Raw genomic sequence first — 23387 nt, forward strand, 5'->3', positions numbered from 1 at the left:
ATGCAACCTCCGCCCTTTAGAGATGGCACTCTCAGCAGGCATGTTCATTCACTGGGGCTGCCGGCACCCAAACACCGCAGGCGATGGCTCACGACAGACGTTCCGGAGGCGGGAAGGCCCAGGTCCAGGCGTCAGCAGGGTGGCTCCTCCAGAGGCCCTGTCCTTGGCCTTATCTCCTCCTCGTCCAAGGACACCAGTCAGATGGGGTCAGGGCCACCTAACAGCCTGCTTTCCACCTCTTCACAGACCCTGTCTCCAAAACCCTGAGTGGCAGGGCTTCAGCACGAGGATTCTGAGCATCCTGGTTCAGCCCCAGCAGGAGGCAGAGCAGGACCATTCAGGAGTTGGGAAGGGAGAAACTTCTGCAGAAGTAACATCGCTGAGTAGAGAAGGAAGGAGCAGGGAGCGAGGACTGGTTTCACACGTCTCATTTTTGTTCACAAGGGACATGGCTCTGGTCACGGGGGCCCCTGGGGGCTCAGCTCTGGCCGCCCAGTCAGGGAAGGGTCCCCCAGCTCCTCTGTGGCGGCCAAGGTGTGTGTTGTTGGCCTCAGACCTCGCTTCTGTGAACAGTCACTGGACTAGTCCAGAATCTCGTATGCAGAGACCAGGGGGGAGGTCTCTCCTGCCCCACAGGCTGCCCAGCGGCAGCTCCCCAACTGTCCCAACAAATGCGGGCTCAAGGCCATGTCTCGGGGGAACACCAGCCCCGGATCCCTTCTCTGCCACAAGAGGGCAGCAAACCACACTGTCCACAGACTTCAGCCCTAAAGGAACATAACTCACCTCCACTCAGCAAAACAATGTACTCAGAAATTTTGGAACCAAAAGAGGTTTTCCTGTTCCTGACCTTCATCTAAATACTATGATTTGTTTTAGAGCACAGTTGTGGGGAGAAAAAAAAGTGGTAGCAAATGCCCCACAAAATCAAAATCAGCCACGTCTCTGTCTGAATCACTGAAGCCTGCTCTGCACCGACTGCCGCAGCCCAGGGGTGAGCTCGGCCAGGCAGTCCCTTCCAGCCAGGAAGAGGCTCACCCCACATTTGGCCCAAATGTGGGGACCCAGAGGCCAGTGAGGGCGGGTGTCTGCCGGGTGCGGCTCGACCCACCTGCTGATCTGGACAAACAGTCCCAGGAAGGAAGGGCCGTAACCTTGTAGCTGTTGGACAATAAGTGTTTTTTGTCCCACCCCCCCTCCCCCCACCAAATAATGTCCTTTTTAGACATGTTCCTCTCTTGCAGGAGAAATTACAGACTCTGAGGGCAGAGGAGGGAATGGTTTCCCCGCTCATCAGAAGTGGAAGTGTGGGGAAGCCCGGGGGAACACCGTGCCGCAGGCCGCACCTCTGCTTTCGCCCCCCCACACCCGGGAATCAGGGAGTGTGCCTGAAGAGTGTCTGGCTCCTCCTGGGCAGTGTAGGAGAGACCCAGGAAGGAATGGGGCTGGGCAGAAGGGCAGAGGCAGAGCCAGGTCCAGGAATGGGGCCGGGAGGGGGCCAGGCCGGTGGTGGGTGTGGGTGCCCAGCGGTGGCTCCATTCAGGGCACAGGTGCCATTAGATGGGCAGACCGCCTGTCCACTCACCTGCCCCACACACAAGACCCAGAGGAGCTGAGCCACAGCCTTGTGAGAGGTGAGCTTGCCAGGGGAGGCCCAGGATGATACAGCCCTTCTGAAAGATGAAATAAGGCCCAGAGAAGTGGGTTTTCCAGGGCACTCATTGCATTCCGGTTAAGCTGTGGTTTATCTCGGCCTCCCTGGTCCCAAACCCTCTGTCTGAGTGATGGTCTTATCACATCACGCTTGGTACCCAGTCTGGCATCACTAGTGGTGCCCAGACGTACACTGGACAGTCCCGCAAGTGCTGCAGGTGACTAGCAGGGAAGTACAGGACATTTAGCAACTTTATCCTTCACATTCTGCTTTTTTATTTCCCCAACCCAGTATTAAAATGGAGTTGGATTTTCATACAAAGAGAAGTTTGGGGCAAGCCTGGCCTGGGTTGGTTGAGGAGGCCAGGCTGAGTTATCTTTTTTTTTTAATCACTCACTAATCACTCAGCATCTTCGAGTCAAGTCTGTTTTTTGCTCTGCAATAATTAGCTCTCTCTGGACCTTGTGCCAAACTCAGGGCTTCCCAGATTGCGCTAGTGGTAAAGAAACGGCCTGCCAATGCAGGAGACATAAGCGATGTAGGTTCAATTCCTGGATCAGGAACATCCCCTGGAGGAGGAAATGGCAACCCACTGCAGTATTCCTGCCTGGGAAATCCCATGGACAGCGGAGCCTGGTGGGCTACAGTCCATGGGGTCCCAAAGAGTTGGACACAACTGAAGCAACTCAGCATCGGTCAAACTCAGGTGAAGTTTGCGTTCTAAGCTGTGGCTGGGAGCAAAGGAGCAGAGAGGTTAGTTCTTCCTGTCCCATAGGACCATGGCTCCATCCACGACTCAAGCTGTTCTCCTGCAGAGGAGCAATTTTTAGCAAATGTTTTTTAGTTAAAAACAACCTTTTAACATAATAAAAGAGGTATATGTTCATTGTAGCAGTTGAAGACAATGACCAAAAAAACTTAAGTGTGAGAAAACATAGAGCCACAAAAATAAGAAAAAATAAGGGGAAAAGGTTTTTAGCACCCAATCAATATCACTGTTAACACCTATGGTACATATTCATTATTATTTTGTCCAAAATGAGATCACACCATATATGCATTTTTAAACTTTTTTCAGTTAACAATCCAGCTTTCCATGTCAGTCAAGTTTCACCTTTTGTAACACTTGGTCAACATTCAGATTTCTCCAATGTTCTCAAGAGAAACGTCACCGACAACAGGTTTGTGCAGATCCTCGACCTTGCGGGGATGGGTGAGCGATCATGCATCTCAATCCCCCCTCTCGGGTCCTGCCCTGCTTTAACGGCTCTGACCTGTTGGGTGGTCAGGCCAGGGCCCCGCAGCACCGCGCCTGCCCAGCCAATCAAGCTGCCTCCTCTGGTTTCACAGCACAAGCCTGCCGAGCTGGGCTGTGGGAACAGCACCGGGCTTAAGGTTTGGAAAGGGAAACATGGGTTGTGCCAGAGCACACGGCCTCACCCAGAAGCTTGGCAAGGCCCGAGCTAGAGTGGGACGAGCAGGTGGGGAGCGGGTTCGCCTTGTGCACTGTCCAGGAAAGACCTCAAACCGCCCTTCCTGCTGGGCCTCCTCGTCACCTCTCCCCGGGGTCACTCACTGCCTTCCCAGCTCCACTCACCTTCAACCTCTCCTACGGCTGGCTGGCCACACAGTAAGCAAGAGGTTTCGCCAAGTGCCTCCTGGGAAAAGGGCATTTCCAAAAGTATTTACAAATTGGCATAGGCGGATGCCAATCTCACAGCAAATCCAGGACTGTTTCTGTGGGATGAGAACAAAGGCTGGGCTTCTCTCGCCTTCCAGAACAACATTCCCCTGTCCACGGGCGCCAGATCCCTGGGGCTTTGAACTCCTGAACTCTCTCCCCCAGTGCTCTATTCAGACACCAAGTATTTAAATCTTTCAAAAAGAAAGTCCAAGGCCAGTTTCTCCCTCCCTCCCACCCCTCCCCTGCCTTCCCCCAGGCTGCCTCAACCCCCGACCTCTCCCCTGCCTTCCCCTGGGCCCCCTCAGCCCCCCACCTCTCCCCTGCCTTCCCCTGGGCCCCCTCAGCCCCCCACCTCTCCCCTGCCTTCCCCTGGGCCCCCTCAGCCCCCCACCTCTCCCCTGCCTTCCCCTGGGCCCCCTCAGCCCCCCACCTCTCCCCTGCCTTCCCCTGGGCCCCCTCAGCCCCCTGTGCTGCGTGGCTCACTGTGGCCCCTGCTTCTCCGGTGACCTCACCCCGGATCCGGCCTGTCTGCCTCGTGCTTCCCAATCACCCCAGCCATCTCTGCGCATCTTATCTCTGTCTCTTGCACAGACATCACACCCTGGATGCCTCATGACTCAAAACTCCACCACTGCCCCTCCAGGCCCTTTTCCCACCCCATCCCTGTCTTTGTTGGAAATTCCTGCCTGTTTGTCGGTGATGGAGGCTCAAGCAGAAATGGTCAGGATGCAGGGTGGGTCACCCTGCACAGTCAACTCTCCCCCGCAAGCTCCCCAGTCCCAGCCCCAAGGCCTTGCTCAGCAGTGAACCACGGCAGTCCTGGGAAGGGATGCGCCTGCCTGCTTGCACACCAGGTCTCAGACCAGGGCCTGCCACCGTGCTGCTCCAGGGTGGCCTCCCTGGGAAAGGGTTTCATTGTCTTTGAGAGGAAAGGGTCCAGGGCTGTTTCCTCTCTCTGGTCGCTGGGGCCATGGTGCGATCACCCCTGCCCCAGCTGGGCCAGTCCCCTGATCACGCTGCACAGCAGGATGGCCCAGAGCAGGAAGAATGTCCCTGGCTGCTCTAAAACTCAGCAGGCGGGCTGCCCTGCCCTTCTGGGAGTCCGCTTCCCAGGATGGGGTGCGGCCTGGCGCCCGCAGTCCCCTTGGCCCCCAAACTAGCCCACCCAGCTCTGAGACCTCGGCCCTCCGCACCGACACCGCCCAGCTCCTCGGCGCTTCTCGGAGTCGAGGATTCCCGGAGGGCCACCTGGGTGGCAGCTGGGCCTGTGCTCAAGTTTGAAGACAGAGGAATGAGGAAGCCCGACGGCCAGTCCTCCCAGGAGCCCATCCTGCCCACCCTCAAGGTTAGGTCCCCCAAGAACCTCCGAGGGTTCCCGCTGCTGCCGCGTGAGACCCCCAAGCCCTGGGCCAGCTCCTCCCGCTGCACCCCTAAGCGAGGGGCTCCCCAGGCCTCTGCACACCCCATGCCCTCTCCCGTAATGCCTTTCCACCTCTGAAGGGTTGGCAGGGGGAGTAATGGGAACCTCTCTCAGAAGGGAGTTGTGAGGATCAGTCAAGACACAGAAAATTCTTAGAAGTGTGTCGGGCACATAGTGAGTGCGGACGAAGCGTTAGCTCTCATTAGTGTGTTGTTTTGTCCCCAGGCCACACCAACCAGAGCGAACTCTTCCTTTTCTGAGCCCCTGCCACTCTCAGGGTCCCCAGCCAGAGATCTAACATGGGCCTCCATCCCATGGACCACGAAGTTGCTTTACCCATATGGACATGCAGACTTCAGGGCTTGGCCAACAGGCCTGGCTACCCCCATGTGGGGCAAGGTCCTTGGGCAGGACCCCATCCACGATGACGCCAGCACAAAGGGAAAGTGTCTTCTTTTTGCAGGTTACAAAGCACGTTCCCATCTTTCTCTACTTTAGAGAACAGACAGGGCAGAAATCATTATTCCCATTTTCCAAATGGGGCCCTTGATACAGAGAGGCAGTGAACACCTCGCTCACCCAGACTACGCTCCAGTGAGTGGCCCAGTTAGGCCCTGGATCCAGCTTTGTTTGCTGGAAGCCCAGTGCTTCCTCAGCACCACACTGGGTCACAATCAGTTAAGTGCATCTTCCTCCTTCTGAAAAGCAGCTCAGATGCCAAAGGAATTAGAGATGGCCGCCCGATGAGAACCAGACGCCCTGCCCCTTGTCTCTGGGCCGGCTCCCAGGAAAGAGAGGACAGCGAACGTGTGGCCCCCGAGGCCCGGCCCGCCCTGTGAGCTCAGCTCCTGGCAGAGGGAGCCTCCCTAAGAAAGGCCAGAAGCCCCCCGAGCCTGGAAAAGCCTCTCCCCAGAGCTGGACCAGACCACCAGGCTGCTCAACTCCAGGGTCAGAACAAGGAGTGTCCAAGGCCAACTGTGCAGTCATTCACCCTCCCTAAACCCAACAACCCAGCTAACTTGGTGCTGTACCCATTTTTCAGATGGGAAAAGTGAGGCCCAAGGAGATGTGACTCCCTGAGCAAGCAAAGAAAGCTGGATGACAGCCCATGCCTTAGCCCTGCTCACAACAGGGCTCAGCGGGGGCAAACTCACCCAAGACCTGGGGCAACACAGTCAGCCCTGCCCAGCACCCCCTCTAACCCCTGCCCAGAGGCTGGGCCCACTAGGAGGCCCCAGGCCCCACTGTCCACTGGGTCGCTGGTAGGGGAGCAAAGTCAGCTCCCAGTTGAGGTGAAGGCCCACTCAGCAGAGGTTCCAGCAGGTCAGAGCCTTGGGTGGGGAAGGGAGGCTGGGCTCCCTAAGAACATGAGTGGATCAGGGAACAGGCAGAACTCGAGTCCACAGCCAGGGCGCCCAAGGTCACTGGCCAGGAATCGCTCTTGGGGGCCGTTTCTACCACCAGCTCCCCACCTGGATGCTAGGAGAGCTGGTGGGGCCGAGGACACAGCCAGGCCCAGCCCCAGGCCTGGTGGGTGTGCATGTGTGGGCGGCGTCCCCGCCTGAGCCCAAGTCAGGAGCCCAGCCAGGGGGATTGTTCACATTCGTTTAACAAACAGAACAGCCTTGACCACAAGGTCAAAATAACAATGAATTCAAACTCCACTCCAGTCCCAGCCCACCCTCCAGCGCGGTGCTGCTAGAGGACTCAGGGAATTGAGCGGTGCCCACCTCCCGTCCCCACCCCAGCAAGCCCCTTTTTCCTGCATCCACCAGATATGTGTCCCCCTCCCTTGCCCCTTGCCCCCACTGCCCCTGCTCCAGCCTGCCCTCCACCCCACTTTAGTACCTTTCAAGGGGTCCTAATTTAAAGCCAAATGCCCCTTTGTCATTCAAGGCTCTGTGTGGACGGAGCACCCGGGCCTCGTCCAGCTCATGGGCCTCGGCCACGTCGGCTTCTCACGGGGCCCTGCTCCCTCCGGCTCCAAGCTTCACACACTCCTCTCTGCCCAGAGGCCCCCTCTGCTACCCAGCACTGGACGGCGCCTGCTGATCTCAGAGCCCACCCAAGGGACGCTTCCTCCAACACCCAGGCCCGGTAAGCCCTCTAACACCCCCAAATCTCTTCTTCATGGAAACCATCACCATTGCAATTAGCATGTGTCTCCCACCCTAAACGATGTCCCCAGTACCAGCCCCAGGCCTGGCACATGGCAGAACCTGAACTACTGAGTCCTGAACAGCCAGTGGAGGGGCCAGACACTCCTAGCTCTGACCTCGCTTCCTTCCAGCTTCCTCCCTGCCACCCTCAATTCAGAGACACCTCCTCCAGGAAGGCTTTCTGTCTTTCCCTTCCGTGAGTAGCTCCTAGTAGACAACTCGTGAACCATGATCACCTTGTCCGTCTGCCTCCCCATATGCTTGTGAGACCCTTGAGGGAGCACGAAGCCCCAGGCTCCGGCCAACCACAGTCTCTTCCCCACCCACTCCCCTTGCCCCGCTCAAGCTGAGGTCCCTGAAAAGCATGGACTTCCTCCCATCAGTCCCTGAACTCTGACAGCCCCTCTGAGAGGGACAGCCTCCACTAGTCCCAGTTTACAGATGACATCCCTGAGGCTAGGAGGAAAAAGGCTCAAAGTTCTGCATTGCTCCGAACATCCTCATGATGGGTACTGTGTCGCCTGTTAGGAAGGTGGCCAGCCTCTGGTCTCGGGCCTTTTCTCGGAGAGGCCCAGCCTTCCAGAGGGGGAGAGACAGACAGACAAAGAGAGAAAGAAAGGGAGGGAGAGAGAGAGAATTTAGTTACTCCGGTCAGGGTTGTGTTTTAAAACTGACTCTTGAGCAGTTTGGACCACAGAGAAGTATGTAATTACACAAAAATGTTAAGACACGATTTACAGTAAGTTAATTTAAGTAAATTTACAGTAAGTAATTGTCTTCTATTTGCCAAGTTCTGTCAGTCCCTTCCCAACACATGCTCATCTTGTCCTTCAAAATTTTCTATGGAAAAAAAAAATTCTATGGAATTTCTCGACAACAGTAAGTTTTTAAAAAGCAGGCACGTGGGATGGGGGATGAAGGGCCAGAATTAGGTTCAATCCCTGCCCATCCCTGCCCTCAGCGATGGCCCAGGTTCCAAGAGCAGCGAGGAGGACACAGGGCTGGAGACAGGATGGCCAAAGGGCTCTGAGCTCCCTGGGCAGCAGAGACCACAAGGACCAGAGGTGCGAGGGGTGGGGGGCGGTTAGGGGGCCAGGCGGGCTCAGCGTAGGGCCTGTAACTATAGACCCTGTGGATGGATTGCAGATCAATCGCAGCTGGGTCAGCCTTCCGGGGTTTAGATGCTCCTTCTTCTACTTATTTGGGTTTTTTTTTTTTGGTTTGTTTGTTTATTTTGATTTTTTCCTTTAATTTTATTGGAGCATAGTTGATATGCCATATTGTGTTAACTTTCAGATGTACAGCAAACTAAGTCATTTACACATATATCCACGCTTTTTTAGATTATATTTCCGTAGAGGTCATTACAAAGTATTGAGCAGAGTTCTCTGTAGTATACTGCTGCTGTTAAGTTGCTTCAGTCGTGTCCGACTCTGTGCGACCCCATAGGCGGCAGCCCACCAGGCTCCTCCGTCCCTAGGATTCTCCAGGCAAGAACACTGGAGTGGGTTGCCATTTCCTTCTCCAATGCATAAAAGTGAAGTCGCTCAGTCGTGCCAACTCTTGGCGACCCCACGGACTGCAGCCCACCAGGCTCCTCCATCCATGGGATTTTCCAGGCAAGAGTACTGGAGTGGGGTGCCATTGCCTTCTCCATCTGTAGTATACAGTAGTTTCTTATTAATCATCTATTTTTTATGTATAGTTGTGTGTATATGTCAATCCCAATTTTCCAGTTTATCCCCACCCCACCCTCTGGTAACTATAAGTTTATTTTCTACCTCTGTAACTCTATTTCTGTCTTGTAGATAAGTTCAGTTGTACACTGTTTTTTAGATTTCATATAGCGATACCAAACGATATTTGTCTTTCTCTGTCTGACCTACTCCCTCCTCTACCTGTGACTGTGAGACCTTGGGCAACTTCCTGAGCCTCAGTGTCCCCACCTGTGAAATGGGGTCAGGAGCAGAACCTCCCTCTCAGGACAGTCAAAAGGCCTGAATGAGCATAACCTCCCTCACAGGACTGCTGAAAGGCCTGAATGAGAGATCTGGTGGTGTGCAGCGCCGGGCAGAGGGTGGGTGGCCACGGCTGAGGCCATACTCTCCCTGAAGAGGTGACGGAGTCTTAATGGAAAGTTGGCTCTGATCCGAGTCTCGAAGGTGAGAAGGGTTTCAACAAGTGTAGATGGGAGTAGAAGGTTGGTGCACTCAGGGAGATTTCAATAACTGATGATAAGGAAGGACAGGTAAGTGCATCTCAAGAAACGGAAGAATTACTGAGGATAAGCCCCAGGGCCTGGGGGCAATAATTGTCACAGAAAACACTGAGTTTGGGGGGTTGGTTTGGGCTGCTCTGGGTCTTCGTTGCAGCATGTGGGGTCTAATTTCCTGACCAGGGATCAAACCCCGGCCCTTTGAGTTAGGAGTGTGGAGTCTTAGCCACTGGACCACCAAGGAAGTCCCAACACTGAGCATTTTATGCTAAGTCACTTCAGTCGTGTCCGACTCTGTGCGACCCCATAGACGACAGCCCACCTGGCTCCCCCGTCCCTGGGATTCTCCAGGCAAGAACACTGGAGTGGGTTGCCATGTCCTTCTCCAATGCATGAAAGTGAAAAGTGAAAGTGAAGTCGCTCAGTCATGTCTGACTCTTAGCGACCCCATGGATTGCAGCCTAACAGGCTCCTCCATCCATGGGATTTTCCAGGCAAGAGTACTGGAATGGGGTGCCATTGCCTTCTCCTCACTGAGTATTTTAGTATTTAGTATCTGCCAGGGGCTTCCCTGGTGGCTCAATGGTAAAGAATCCACCTGCAAATGGATTCTATCCCTGAGTCAGGAAGATCCCCTGGAGAAGGAAGTGGCAACCCACTCCAGTATTCTTGCCTGGGAAATCTCATGGACAGAGCAGCCTGGTGGGCTACAGTCCATGGGGTCACAAAAGAGTCGGACACGACTAAGCGACTGAACACAGGCACATGGCATGCTCTGCGTGCCATCCATGTTCCCCTCCCTCCCCACCCAAGATCACAGAACACCGGGCAGTGAGGGTGGGGGATAAAATGCTCCACGCTCCATCCGTTCATTCAGCAAATATTTAATAAGCATCTACTATGTGCAGGGCCCGGGCTTCTCAGGTGGTGCTGGTGTAAGGAGCCCACCTGCCAATGTAGGAGACATAGAGATTCGGGTTCAATCCCTGGGTCGAGAAAATCCCCTTGAGGAGGGTACAACAACCCGCTCCAGTATTCTTGCCTGGTGAATCCCATGGACAGAGCAGCCTGTCCAGCTACAGTCCATGGAGTCACAAAGAGTTGGACAATCTGAAGAGACTTAGCATGCATACGCCCATGTGCAGGGCCCTGGAGAATTATAGGTGAGCAAGGAGCTTAGTTCTAGGGGGGAGATAGATAAGAGACAAACATGCAAAGGAGATCATTTCAGGCGGTGATAAAGGCTCTAAAGGAAAGAAAGCTGAATTCTGAAGTCCAGAGTGACTGGGGAAAGGGGACGCGGTGATCAAGGAAGGCTTATCCACAGAGGGGCTGTTAGAGTTGCAATCAGAAAATAATTTGGGACGAGCATCCAGGCAGAGGGAGGTGAGCTGGCCCTCCGTATGCCCTGCAGGGGGGACGGCCACCATGGCCACAGGGTACTGAGTCAGGGGGAGGGTGGGATGACCCAACATGGGACTGGAGAGACAGCTGAGGATAGGTCACACCAAGTGTGGACCAGGTGAGACTTGGGATTTTATTCTGAGTGTTGTGGGAATGGCTTATACAGAGAAGTGACAAGACCAGATTTATTTTTCAAAGATCTCAACAGCTGCTCTGGAGCAAACAGACCTCAAGAGACATGACATGGGATCCATGCTCCACCAGGGCCTCAAGCAGGAGCCCCCACACTGTCCTCCCAGGCCAGGCCTCTCCAGGGCCACCGTGGAACAGGCTGCTCCCAGCTGGCCCCCGCCTGACCAGTGGGTCTGTCTCCAGCCTCTGAGACCCAGGAACGCCTGCTCTCTAGTTATCACATCTTGTGGCATTCTGAATCCACTGGGGAAAGACCACCAGAGAGTTTAGAGGAAAGTAAATGACAGCAGCAGAGGTTGTTTTTCAGCATTTTTCCAGACCCCAAGGGCCCATGAGGCTCAGAGCATCATTGAACTGTTTGTCCCTGAGACGCTGGCTGTGGTCTCGGCAGGCAGCGGTGAGCAGTGGTGTGAAGCGAGATCTTAGTTCCCTGCCCAGGAATTGAACCTGGGTGGCCTGGATGAGAACCAGGAGTCCCAGCCATCAGACCAGCAAGGGCTAGAGGCTAGAAACTATTTTTCCCTGGATCTTTGCCACCAGTGAAAAAATACATTAATCATGGAAGCCAAAACTGTAAATGCAGGTACAAAGTTTATTATTAGAGGCACAGCATAACAACAAGTGGGGGAGCACACAGAGAAACAATTTGTCAATTTGTTTAGTTAAGATGGAAGCAAGGCAGAGATGCATAATCAGAAAGAGTGTGGGTGTCCCCATTAGTAAGAAGGAGCTCAGAAAAGAGCCACTGAAGTCATTTATATAGGGCAGTTCTTCCCCATCTTTGTTTACCTTTCGCCAATTTTCTGGTTTTTTCCTCCACATCTGACCTGCCCTAAGACTCCCCCCAACATTCAGGTGCAACTTTTTGCAAAGATGGATTTCAGTGCAAAGGTGTCTGGAAGAAGCAAGACTCAATATGGCCTGGCGTCCCTGACTTTTGACCCCCAAGGAGGCTTTCTGCACTTGGGTAGTGTCTCCCTTGCCCCAAGGAGGGGAAATATGTGACCTCTTAATCCTTTACTCAAACAAGTTTCAGCCCCTCTTTGTTCCTGACATGACTTAAGGCGTCCACAAGAGACAAAGCCTGGCTAGTGCCCTGTTTCAGTTGTTACTTCCATTGATGAGAGCAAACAGGAGGTTGATTTTTAAGCACTTAACCTGGAGCCTGGGCTTCCGTGGTGGCTCAGGAGTAAAGAATACCCCTGCAGTGCAGGAGACTCGGGTTCAATCCCCGAGTCAGGAAGATCCCCTGGAGGAGAACATGGCATCCCACTCCAGTATTCTAGCCTGGAGAATCCCAGGGACAGAGGAGCCTGGCAGGATATAGTCCAGAGGGGCACAAGGACTCGGACGAGACTAAAGTGACTTAACATGCCCACCTATCTCCTGTCTCAGGAAATGCAAACAGGAAGCTAGTGTAAGTGTCTGACCTGAAGTCCATCTTTTTCTCACCCCAAGAAGTGTAAACAGAAGGCTGGTTGTAAATGCCTAGGCTGGAGCCCATCTATCTCCTGCCTCAGTTGCAGCTCGAGCTGAGCAATAAGCAGCCAGCTGAGCTGTGCTCTGCAGATCAGACCTGCAGGAAGACGCTCAGTTCAAGTACTGTTTCTGCCCCAACTCTGTGTGCAACCTCTCATGACTTATGGCATCTCGCTGGGCCTGAGACCCCTTCTCCAGAACAAAGAGTAGAGCTGATGTTCGCTTCAGCCCTTTCAGACTGCAGAGGCAGAACCTCCCAGAGTTCGAGCCTGAGGCAAGCCATCTGCAGACAGCCATGCAGTCATCTGGAGGCCGGGACCTGGGCAGTCTGACCTCTTCCATGCTGTCTTGGCTAGAGAGACCGCAAGGATGTCACTGGGGTCTCACCACCTTGAGGGATGGGGTGAGCAGCAGCCCTGTGCCCGCGGCTCCCAAGCTATTCACTCACGCTGGGAAGTTCTTGAAACATGAACCTATGTTATTTTTCCTCTTATTTATTTTCCTCTCTTGGCTCTTGCCCTGATCCAGGTGGCCCAAGGGCTGTCACAGAGGAAGGCAGAGAAAGGGGCAGTCTTTTCCTGGCTTCTGCAGTTCAAAAGCCTCCCCTTTCAGAGGCATGGAAAGACCTCCAGGCACTTGTTTGTGTAAGAGCCGGTTTTCCTGAGCCCCCACCACACCCCCAGACTAGAAAAGGACTCCCAGGGCAGCTGGGAGGCACAGAGTAAGTATAGACACACCTCGGAGATACATGTGGGTTCAGTTCCAGGCCACCACAATGAAGTGAGTCACATGAATTTTTTGGTTTCCTGATGCATATGAAAGTTATGTGTACACTTACACTGTAGCCTATTAAGTGTGCAATAGCATTATGGTAAAAAAAATGTACAACTATACACCTGTAAGTGAGACAACAGTGTAAATCAACTATACTTCAGTTTAAAGAAAATAAACAAGCAGAAAATCTACACATCTTAATCAAGAAATACTTTATTGGTTAAAAATACTAACCACCAGAGAGCCTTCAGCGAGTCATAAACTTTTTGTAATAGTGATACCAAAGACCACTGATCAGAGATCACCATAACAAATGATAATGAAAAAGCTTGAAATACTGCAAGAATTGCCAACATGTGACACAGAAACATGAAGGGAGCAAATGCGGTTGGAAAAATTGGTACCAAGAGATTTGCTCAACACAGGGCTGCCACAAATCTTCAATTTCCAGAAAACACCATCTCGTGAAGCACGTCTGGACTACCACAGATCGGTGGTCTCTGCTGAAACAAGTCCAGGCAGTAAGAGGGTTTAAAACCTCTAATAAGACTCACTAGATGCCTATATGCTTTTTAATATCACCACGCACCAGCAATTCTCAACAATGTCAGTGATAAAATACTCCTACCTGGAATATTCTCCTAAGTCCAAGTTGAAAGCTTCTGATATGGGTAACGTTGAGTTTTCATAGTACATATGTAAGCTCCAAATTAGCACACGTTTACTGCTTATCTTTCAACAGACATTATATTCTACACGGAAATTATTTCTAAGAACTCTCAGTCTCCAGCAGGTTCATGTCAAGAATAAGTTTGTCATGAAGACAAAAACACAAAGCTACTAATAACAACCTTCGCAAACCCATGCAGGAAATTAGGAGGACTACAGGACTAGAAGGTGGGAAAAATGGATATTAAAAAGTTTATACAAGGACTTCCCTGGCGGTTCGGTGGTTAAGAATCCACCTGCCAATGCAGGGGACACAAGTTCAATCCCTGATCGGGGAAGATCCCACATGCTGCAGAGCTACTAAGCCCATGCGCCACAGCCCCTGAGCCTGTGCTCTGGGACTTGCGCTGCACAACAGAGGAGCCACCGCCGTGAAAAGCCCGAGCAACACGGCTGCAGAGTAGCCCCACTCGCTGCAACCAGAGAAAGCCCTCTCACCGCATCGAAGACCCAGAGCAGCCAAAGATTAATAATTATTTTTTTTAAGTTTTTACAAAACCTTTCTTTTGTTTTCCAGTCACTCCGCGTGGCATGCAGGATCTTAGTTCCCCAACCAGGGACCCAAACTGTACCCCCTGCAGTGGAGCCACAGAGTCCCAACCACTGCACCACCAGGGCAGTCCCTGGACAGACTTAAATGAAGTCTCCTAAGGTAGAGAAAGCAGATATGATAATGGCTTTCCAGCATATAAAGGGTGGCCACACGAAAGAAGAGTTTCCTTTATGTCATATTGCTCAGAAAGGCAGAACTAGCACTAACAGGTATATATTTGCACATAGGTAAATAGAAAATGGATGGCTAAAGCTATTTAACGAAAGAACAGACTAAGCAGAATGATGATCTAGAGGAGTGGGATGGCGAGATAGGAGAGTGGCAAGAGGGAGAGGATATATGTATACATATAGCTGATCACTTCACTGCGCAGCAGAAACTACCACCACATTGTAAAGCAGCTATATCCCAATAAAGGAAATAAAGAAATATAAACAAAAATGTTTAATAAATAGATAAAAACAATAGGCTAAGTACAAAGTAGAAAGCTTGCCATCCTGAAAGGTTTCATATAGAAGCTACTGACTATCCACTTAAATTGCTGTGAAAATTAAATTTGTTCACTATAGAAAGCCTTTCGTACTGTCTGGAACAGAGAAACAGCTCACTACTTATTACCTATTATAACTATTTACTATTATTATTACCTGAAAGTTTAGTAAAACTTCTCTGTAAAACCAACTAAACCTTCTGATTCTTAGTTACTGTGCTACTCAGATTGTTAAGTTTACTTGGGCCCAGTTTTACAGTTTGTTTTCTTCCATTTATCTGTGGTTTTTGAAATACTGTTCTGTTATAAACCTGTATGCTATATTTTGTTGTAATGAAGAACGTTATTTTATCGGTGGCTTACAAAAAAGAGTGAGTTCTTTCAAAGGTGCAGAATGCTTGGAGCGGACTTCAGATTCAGTTCTAGCCTCCAGCTCCTGTTTGCTACACAGCCCTGTGCTCAAACAGCAAGTCTAAAGTGATCCATCAACATGTTGGGCTCGTAAGGAGCAAGGAAGAGAACTTGAGTTCATTTCAGACCACTTGGAGCTTCTCTTTGGGCTTAAAATTTTAAACAGTAAAAGAGTGTAAGGCATAATATTTTTGTTTCAGATAAACATTTTAGTTCATACATGAAACATTGGACTGAATTTTAATATCTTTAAAGTTGAAATGTATTTTTTCAATTGCTGGTTGTTTGAAAACTAAAGAACAAATCAAATAAATAAAATAGTGCATCAGTGGTACAATTAAGCAGTTGCTTAAATTTACCTTTTGCATGTATGTAATTCAGTTTTATAAAAATTCACTTCTGGGTAAATTTTAATTGAATAATTATTTATGTAAGATGTTAATATAGCAGACTGTAACCAAAGAATCAGAGTTCATTAGGTAAATATACAAGCTCTTGAATAAATAGCTGTGTGTTGTGTTTGTGTATGTTTTATTGAAGTGCAACTGATTTACGATGTTGTATTAGTTTCAGGTGTATAGCAAAGTGATTCAGTTGTACATATGTGTATATTTTTAGACTCTTTCCTTTGTGAAAGTGAAAGCTGCTCAGTCGTGTCCGACTCTTTGCGACCCCATGGACTATACAGTTCATGGAATTCTCCAGGCCAGGATACTGGAGTGGGTAGCCTTTCCCCTCTCCAGGGCATCTTCCCAACCCAGGGATCAAACCCAGGTCTCCCGTGTCGCAGGCGGACTTTAGCAGCTAAGCCACAAGGATAGTCCCTGTGCTATACTGTCAGCCCTTGTTGGTTATCTACTTCATATCTATAGTAGTATGTACGTATTGACCCCAAACTCCTAATATATCCCCATTGACCCAAACTCCTAACATATCCCCACACTCTCTTTCCCTTTGGTAACCATAAGCTTGTTTTCTATGTTTGTGGATCTATTTCTGTTTTGTATATAAGTCCATTTGTATCATTTTCTTTTTAGATTTCACATCTTAGTAATACCACATGACATTTGCCCAGTTTACTTACTTCACTAGATTATTTCAGTTCAGTTCAGTTCAGTAGCTCAGTCGTGTCCGACTAGTATGATAATCTCTAGGTCCATCCTTGCCGGGAGCCATCTCCCGGCATATTGCATATTGAGTGCAGCACTTTCACAGCATCATCTTTCAGGATCTGGAATAGCTCAACTGGAATTCTATCACTTCTGGGAGCCAGCGTGAGGAACTCCGCCCCTGGCAAAGGTCATGAGGAAGGAGGCTCGGCATACGCAAAGGCAGGATCGAGCCTCAGGAGTCCTCCTGGAAATTTTCGAGCATCTACCCCCTAAAACCAGAGTCTGCCTACTTTCTGCTTTGTGCTCTCACCTACACCTCTGGCTTTACGGGGGGCTGTCCCCCACTACCTCTCTCTGAAAAAAGAATTAACTTACAGCTCCAGTTAATAATTCCTGGGTGTGACAGTGTTTCAACCTACAAACTCCTTTGGGAGTCCTCTAGCCTGCCTGAATAGGTTTTTCCGGCCACATGTGATTGTTCAGAGCCTCCCAACTGTGAGAGGCATGAGATGTTCTAAACTGTCTGAATACAGATTCCTTTGAGCAGTTAAAAGATTGATTAGAAATTGTATTGGTGAAGGGTTTTTCACTTGTTGGGCCAATGTTTGCTGCTAAGTTTCCATATCCCTTACCTGCTGTGTCCCTGGCAGTGTATTGATTAATATAATTGGTGTAAGTAGTAGCTTTAATGTTTGTAACCTGGGACCCTTGAGTTAATTCTTTTTCTTGTTGTAGCCCACCACACCTTTGCTCTGTAGGAATGCAACTTTATCTAATGCTTTTGAGGGTGGCGCTTGACTAATCACCTTTAGAGAAAAATAAGTTTTCTGAAGAAAGGGTCTTAAAATGTTAACAGGCCTCCGGGCCAGAAGATGATGCAAATCACCTAAACTTTTGCGTATGGTAAGTTTGCAGGAAGAAAGCCTGGCTTACTGCATGACTCTACCCCTTCCCCCATTATCCTCTATGCATAGCTTAAGGAATAAAAACTACTTTGGAAAATAAAGTGCGGGCCTTGTTCACCGAAACTTGGTCTCCCCATGTCGTTCTTTCTCTTACCTTCTGGCTGAATTATTCAGCCTCTTTTCTCCACTGAATTTCCTCACTGAGCTATCCTTATTCTATTACTCTTTATATCCTTAATTAACGTTTAATTAAGCAGTTGTTTCCTGATCTTCACCGACGTCGTCCCCGCTTCGAATTCCCTGGATCCACCGGGGCTGGACCCCGGCACATGATTGTTGCTGCAAGCGGCATTATTTCATTCTTTTCATGATTGAGTAGTATTTCTTTGTAGATATATACACATCTTCTTTACCCAGTCATCTGTCAATGAACGTTTAGGTTGCTTCCATGTCTTGGCTAGTGTAAATAGTACTAAATAGCTGTGAGAAAATGGTGTGCTCTGATATTTATTTTTGCCAGCAGGGTGTGTGTGTTTCAATAAAAGAAAATGATCTTGATGGATAATTAAATCAGTGGTCACTGTCTGCCTTTCTTTTCTGACCTTTATTCTTCATTTCATTTCACAGTTGTACTGAGAGTAAGTTTTGTTGTCTAGAGTAGGGAGGCATTAAAAAAGGATCCTCTCTGGGTATCAAATCCACCAGGGAAGCCATGGAAAGATCAAGCCTTAGTGAGGTGGCAGAGCCTCCAGATGGGTCTGAAGAATCTGAGAGCAGACAGCAGAAGCCCCCCAAAGCAAAAATGGGTGAATGACAACATCTTAGGTGGGATCACAGCAGAATCTCCCAGCCTCAGCAGCATTTGGGAGCAGCAGCAGGATTCCTGGGCACCCAGAAGTGGCTCCAAGGTGGCAGAGAAAGCCAGTGAGCCTGAGGCCTGCACAGGCTGATGACCAACAGCAAGAGCTGAGCTGGTGACGGGTGGCACCAACCAGCACCGATGCCCCCACTGCACAAAGTCCACCGACGTCTTGGTTCTGAGCAAGGCCCCTGGAAGTTAGTACAGCTCTGGACAGGGAGGGGCCCAGGAGGACTGAGGCTAAATTCCCATCCCCTTAGCAGAGTAAAGGCTTGAGACTGAAATTTCATTTTATTTTGGTTATCATAGAAACGTTATATACTATTTTTAAATGTATTGCTCAGTCATGTCTGACTGTCTGTGACCCCATGGACTGTAGCCATCAAGCTCCTCTGTCCATGGGGTTTTTCAGGCAAGAATACTGGAGTGGGTTGCCATTTCCTCTTCCAGGAGATCTTCCCAGCTCAGGGATCAAATCCATATCTCCTGCGTCTCCTGCATTACAGGTGGATTCTTTACCACTGAGCCACGGGGAAGCCCATTATATGTGTTATGTATGTTTATATATGTATATGAGACAAAATACATTACATAGTATATTACATATAAAATATATAAATAAACTATAACTATTTTAGTTATAAAAATAGAGATAGATGATAAAGTTCTCGTTCAAGTTTGAGGATACTGCATCACCCTGATAGATAGAGTGACGTGGTACCCAGGAGAGATGACGCAGGCCATGGGAGGGGCATGCAGGGCCAGGGGCTCACCCGGCTCCTCTGTGTGAGACATCGGTGGGTCTCAGACTAACAGCCTGAAAGCCCGTGGTGGTCTTCCCTCCTGCTCCCTGTTCATGTGGGACCACCTCAGTTCCACAGAGCCCCTCGGCCAGCCAGCAACAGAGCTGAGCCCTGGCCCATGTCTGCTGACCCCAAGGGCTCACGTCCCCTGTGATGGCCACAGGCAGAGCCGTACCATCCACCCGAGGCACCAGGCAGAGGGGCCTCGGTGGTGACCTGCCAAGTCCACAGCAGGAGGAAGCTCAGGGCAGGGGAGACGGGAGAGGACCGACGAGGAGGGCAAAACCTGGTGACTCACGGCAGAACAAAAAGGCTGCAGGATTCAGCGGGCAAGTGAAAGCTCCCTGGGAAAGGTCAGGAAGTGAATTGTCACGCGCTGTCAACCCATATCTGCTGCCCAAATCCCCAGAGCCGCCAGTAAGACGGAGGGAACCAGTTTCCACCCTGCAGGACGGGGCCTTCCATCACCCTCACAGTCCCCACCCTCAGAGGAAGCTTCCCCCAGAGCCAAGAACCTTCTGGTTCTGCCAGGCGTCCAGGTCTCAGGGAAAGCCCAACCCCGGCTCCCAGCTTGTCCCCACCCTCCCACCTTGCCCCCAAGTTTCAGCTCCAGCAGCAGAGAGGGCTCAGATCCTCAGTGGGTTGAAGCCTGCCGCAGCCCCATCCCTCCCCGAAACTCCAGAAAGAGCAAAAGCCGAGTCGCTTTGTACTTGGGTCCAACCCACAGCAGGGAGTGGGTGAAGCGTGTCCACAGGATGCCACTAGGGAGCCCATGTGAGCATCTTGGCTGGTCACTCCCCTTACTCTGAGAGCTAAGGGACGTCTTGCCCTGGGAAGGTGAGATCCCCGTGGAAATCAGAACCATGGACACCCACCCCAACACCCTCCCCGCTCCCGCCTCCCCAGCCCTCCCATTCCCCACCATCAACCCCTCCACAAAGAATGTTAACACCAGTGAGGAGGAAAGCGCATCCAAACCCAGGCGTCTGGGCAGGAGGTGTGTCGTCACCGTGTGGCTGGTAATGGCAGAAAAGCTGGAAACAACGTTAAGGTCCATCAAAAAGGTACTGGTAAAGGAAATTATACTACATCCTGCAAATACATAGTCTACAGCATGAGAAAAGTCAAAATCTGTAAGTGCCAAGGTTTGAAAGATACCCAGATGTAATATTAAGTGGGAAAAGCAAGCTCCAGAGCTGTGTAAGTAGAATGATACTCTCATGGGCTGGTTTTCCTATATCTGACACTCACTCCCTTCCCGGTGGCTCAGGCAGTAAAGAATCTGCCTGCAGTGTAGGAGACATGGGTTTGATCCCAGGGTCAGGGAGATCCCCTGGAGAAGGGAATGGCAACCCACTCCAGTATTCTTACCTGGAGAATCCCATGGACAGAGGAGCCTGGCCGGGCATCAGTCCATGGGGTCTTGAAGAGTCGGACACAACTGAATGACTAACACTTTTCACTTTCCCCTCCCATTCATTCTCTGATCTTTCTATGGTCTGCTCTGTGTCCCTGGAGGCTGACCTCTAAGGACCACAAAACCCAGGCTTCCTTGCTTCTGAATACCAGTTGGGTAGGCCAAGGAAAGGCTCTGGCTATAAATCAGAGGATGGGAAGAAACAGAAGCTGAGGTATTCCCTCTGGTCCCTCCTTGCCTGCTCTGATGATGGCTTTGTTCTGCTATGGCCACTCCTACAGATATTGTGAAATCCTACTGGTTTTGATGTTTCTACCCCATATCATATCAGACACATTACAATATATATTCTTCTCACAATAAGTATAATTTTGCCTATCAAGTTTCAAAAGGAGCTTGTATAAATTTAATAATTCTGCTCCTAAGACTAGATTATGCATTTGGTTCATACAACTTAAAGTTTATTGCACCTGGTAGTTGGTGGTTTAGTCACGAAGTCGTGTCCAACTCTTGAGACCCCATGTACTGTAGCCCACCAGGCTCTTCTGTCCATGGGGTTTCCCAGGCAAGGAGTGGGTAGCCATCTTCCTGATCCAGGGTTCGAACTTGGGTCTTCTGCATTGCAAGCGGTCTCCTGCATTGCAGGCGGATTCTTTACTGACTGAGACACCAGGGAAGCCCTATATATAACTATATCATGGTTGAACTGAGTCCCATCAAGCTAGTGGAAATATTGTTACCTAGATAAATATTCATTGATTACAATTTTAAAATTTTCTTTTTATACTTGGAAGCCAAGACATACAACAAGACAATTTTTTAGGCCCTCTGAAAGCTCACAGACCATAGGCATTACAGCTAGTGGACAGTTTTATCTATTCTGGCTGGAATGTCCAGACTCCTCCTGCGAGAGCTGGGTCAATGTAGGAGTCGTTCTCAGGAGCCATTGAGACAGACTAGAATGGACCCAAACCACAAGCAAAATTCTGCTCTCTCAGGGACTATTTCCTGAATGAACCCAGAGTTGGAAACCTGGAGTGGAGGGAGGAGGCTGAAGTCTACAGCTTGCCCCATGAGCTGACCCCACAAGCCTGTAGCCTGACCAGCCCTGTTCTAGCAGCCAGGCCGGATGGATAGGATCAGAATGGCCCTCCCACAGCCTTCAACCTATTTTCTGGGCCAGGCTGGGACTTGCCATAGGCCAGATGCCAGCCCAGGCTGCACCCCAGCTTCCAGTTCAGAAGATACAGCAAGCATCAAGCCCAGGAAGGAACAGTTGGTCTCAGTCAATGCCTTCGCTGGGCTGCTGCTCGGCTGGGCCCTCCCACCCCCATCAGACCTCTAAGTGGGCACCTGGGCAGACTCCCCAAGGGGCACTGATCAGAGCTCACCAAACTGGCAGCCACATGTGCACACACACAGTCCGCATACAGAGCGGAGGGACTGGCAGACCTTAAAATCCAGATCCCCAAACAAGCTTTCCAGACCTCCTGGGTCCCTCACACCCTCGGGCCCCAGTGTAAGCTGGAGCCAGGCACAAGGTGCCCTCAGCCTCCGAGATGGAGCCCAGGGAAAGGTGGACCCAGGGCAGGCTCCTTGGCCACTGCCCTAGCTGTGGCCAGGCGTCATCTCTGTAGGTCCAGAGCCAAGCCCAGCCCACACGGGATAAGGTTTTGGTTGGGGAGACCCAGCAGGAACTGTGCCAACACACCGCCACACCCATGGTGCTGATAACCAAGAGCCTTGTCTTCCTGCAGGTGCTTGTCCTCTCGGCACAGTGACCAGGCAACTGCCTATATGTGGCCAGAAATGCTGGTTCCCGGCCGTCACCATGTGCTAGGGCGGGCTGCAGGCTCTGGTCTGGAATTCACTGTGTTGTGTGTGTGTGTGTGCGTTACTCACTCAGTTGTGTCCAACTCTTTGCGACCCCACGGACTGTAGCCTGCCAGGCTCCTCTGTCCATGGGACTCTCCAGGCAAGATTACCGGAGTGGGTTGCCATTTCCTTTTCCAGAGGATCTTCCCGACCCAGGAATTGAACCAGGGTCTTGTGCATTGCAGGTGGATTCTTTACCAAGTCAGCTATCAGGGAAGCCCCTTAAAGTGTTAGCCACTCAGTCGTGTCTGACTCTTTGTGACACCATGGACTGTAGCCCATCAGGCTCTTCTGTCCATGGAATTCTCCAGGTAAGACTACTGGAGTGGGTTGCCATTTCCTTCTCCAGTGATTACGAATTTGAGGAACAGTTATGAGAATCTAAGACACTGTGGGGTCTGAGCCTTGACTGGCGCTTTCTGCCTAACAGCCCAAAGACAAGGCAGAGAAGCTGCAATTCGGTGGACTTCTGGGCAGAGAAGAGAGATGCCCCTCCCTCACCATCCCACCAAAGGCCAGGATGGAAGAGTCTTGGGACCCGCGGATCCAGGGAAGGAGGATCCAGAGAGAGATGCAGGGGCAAGAACAGGACATGCACGCTTCCCCACAACACAGCCTTGGAGACCAGCACACAGACCACTCGAGGGAACAGGCCAAATTCTTTCACAAAGGCTGCATTTTTAAGGTTCTTGACCAGATGAGCTGTCTTGATGACACTCATGGGGCCCTCCTCTGCACAGACGCTGGGCAGTGTCACTAAGTGGACAGGCCAAGAGCCCAGAAGACCCTCCCTGTTGGACAGGCAGTTTAGGGGAGGCAACATGGAGACACCTTTGCTCTGTGGCTCAAAGCTGGGGATATAGAAATACTCCTGAGGGGACTTCCCTGGTGGTCCAGTGGGTTAAGACACTGTGCTTGCAATGCAGGGGACATGGGTTTGATCCCCGGCCAAGGAGCATAACCCGCCAGGCTCTCCTGTCCATGGAATTTTCCAGGCAAGAATACTGGAGTGGGTAGCCATTCCCTTCTCCAGGGGATCTTCCCAACCCAGGAATCGAACCCGGGTCTTCTACATGGGCAGACAGATTCTTTACTGTCTGAGCCACCAGGAAAGCCCAAAGTCAAAGTGCTAGCTGCTTAGTCATGTCCTACTCTTTACAACCCAAAGGACTCTAGCCTGCCAGGCTTCTCTGTCCATGGAATTCTCCAGGCAAGAATACTGGAGTGGGTAGCCATTCTCTTCTCCAGGGGA

At 50.9% G+C, this 23387-nt stretch overlaps 1 long non-coding RNA gene across 1 annotated transcript; it reads right to left on the reverse strand.

Moving 5' to 3' along the window:
* Positions 1–2712: 2712 nt before the first annotated feature.
* LOC123333812 lies at positions 2713–8393 on the reverse strand. The gene is made up of 2 exons (XR_006551397.2): positions 3851–8393; positions 2713–3391 (listed from the first exon to the last, which is right to left on the reverse strand). It is a non-coding gene; the product is annotated as an uncharacterized LOC123333812 (long non-coding RNA).
* Between the last annotated feature and the right edge of the window lie 14994 nt (positions 8394–23387).

The sequence above is a fragment of the Bubalus bubalis genome, chromosome 5 (genome assembly GCF_019923935.1).
Source record: "Bubalus bubalis isolate 160015118507 breed Murrah chromosome 5, NDDB_SH_1, whole genome shotgun sequence".
Classification (NCBI taxonomy): domain Eukaryota; kingdom Metazoa; phylum Chordata; class Mammalia; order Artiodactyla; family Bovidae; genus Bubalus; species Bubalus bubalis.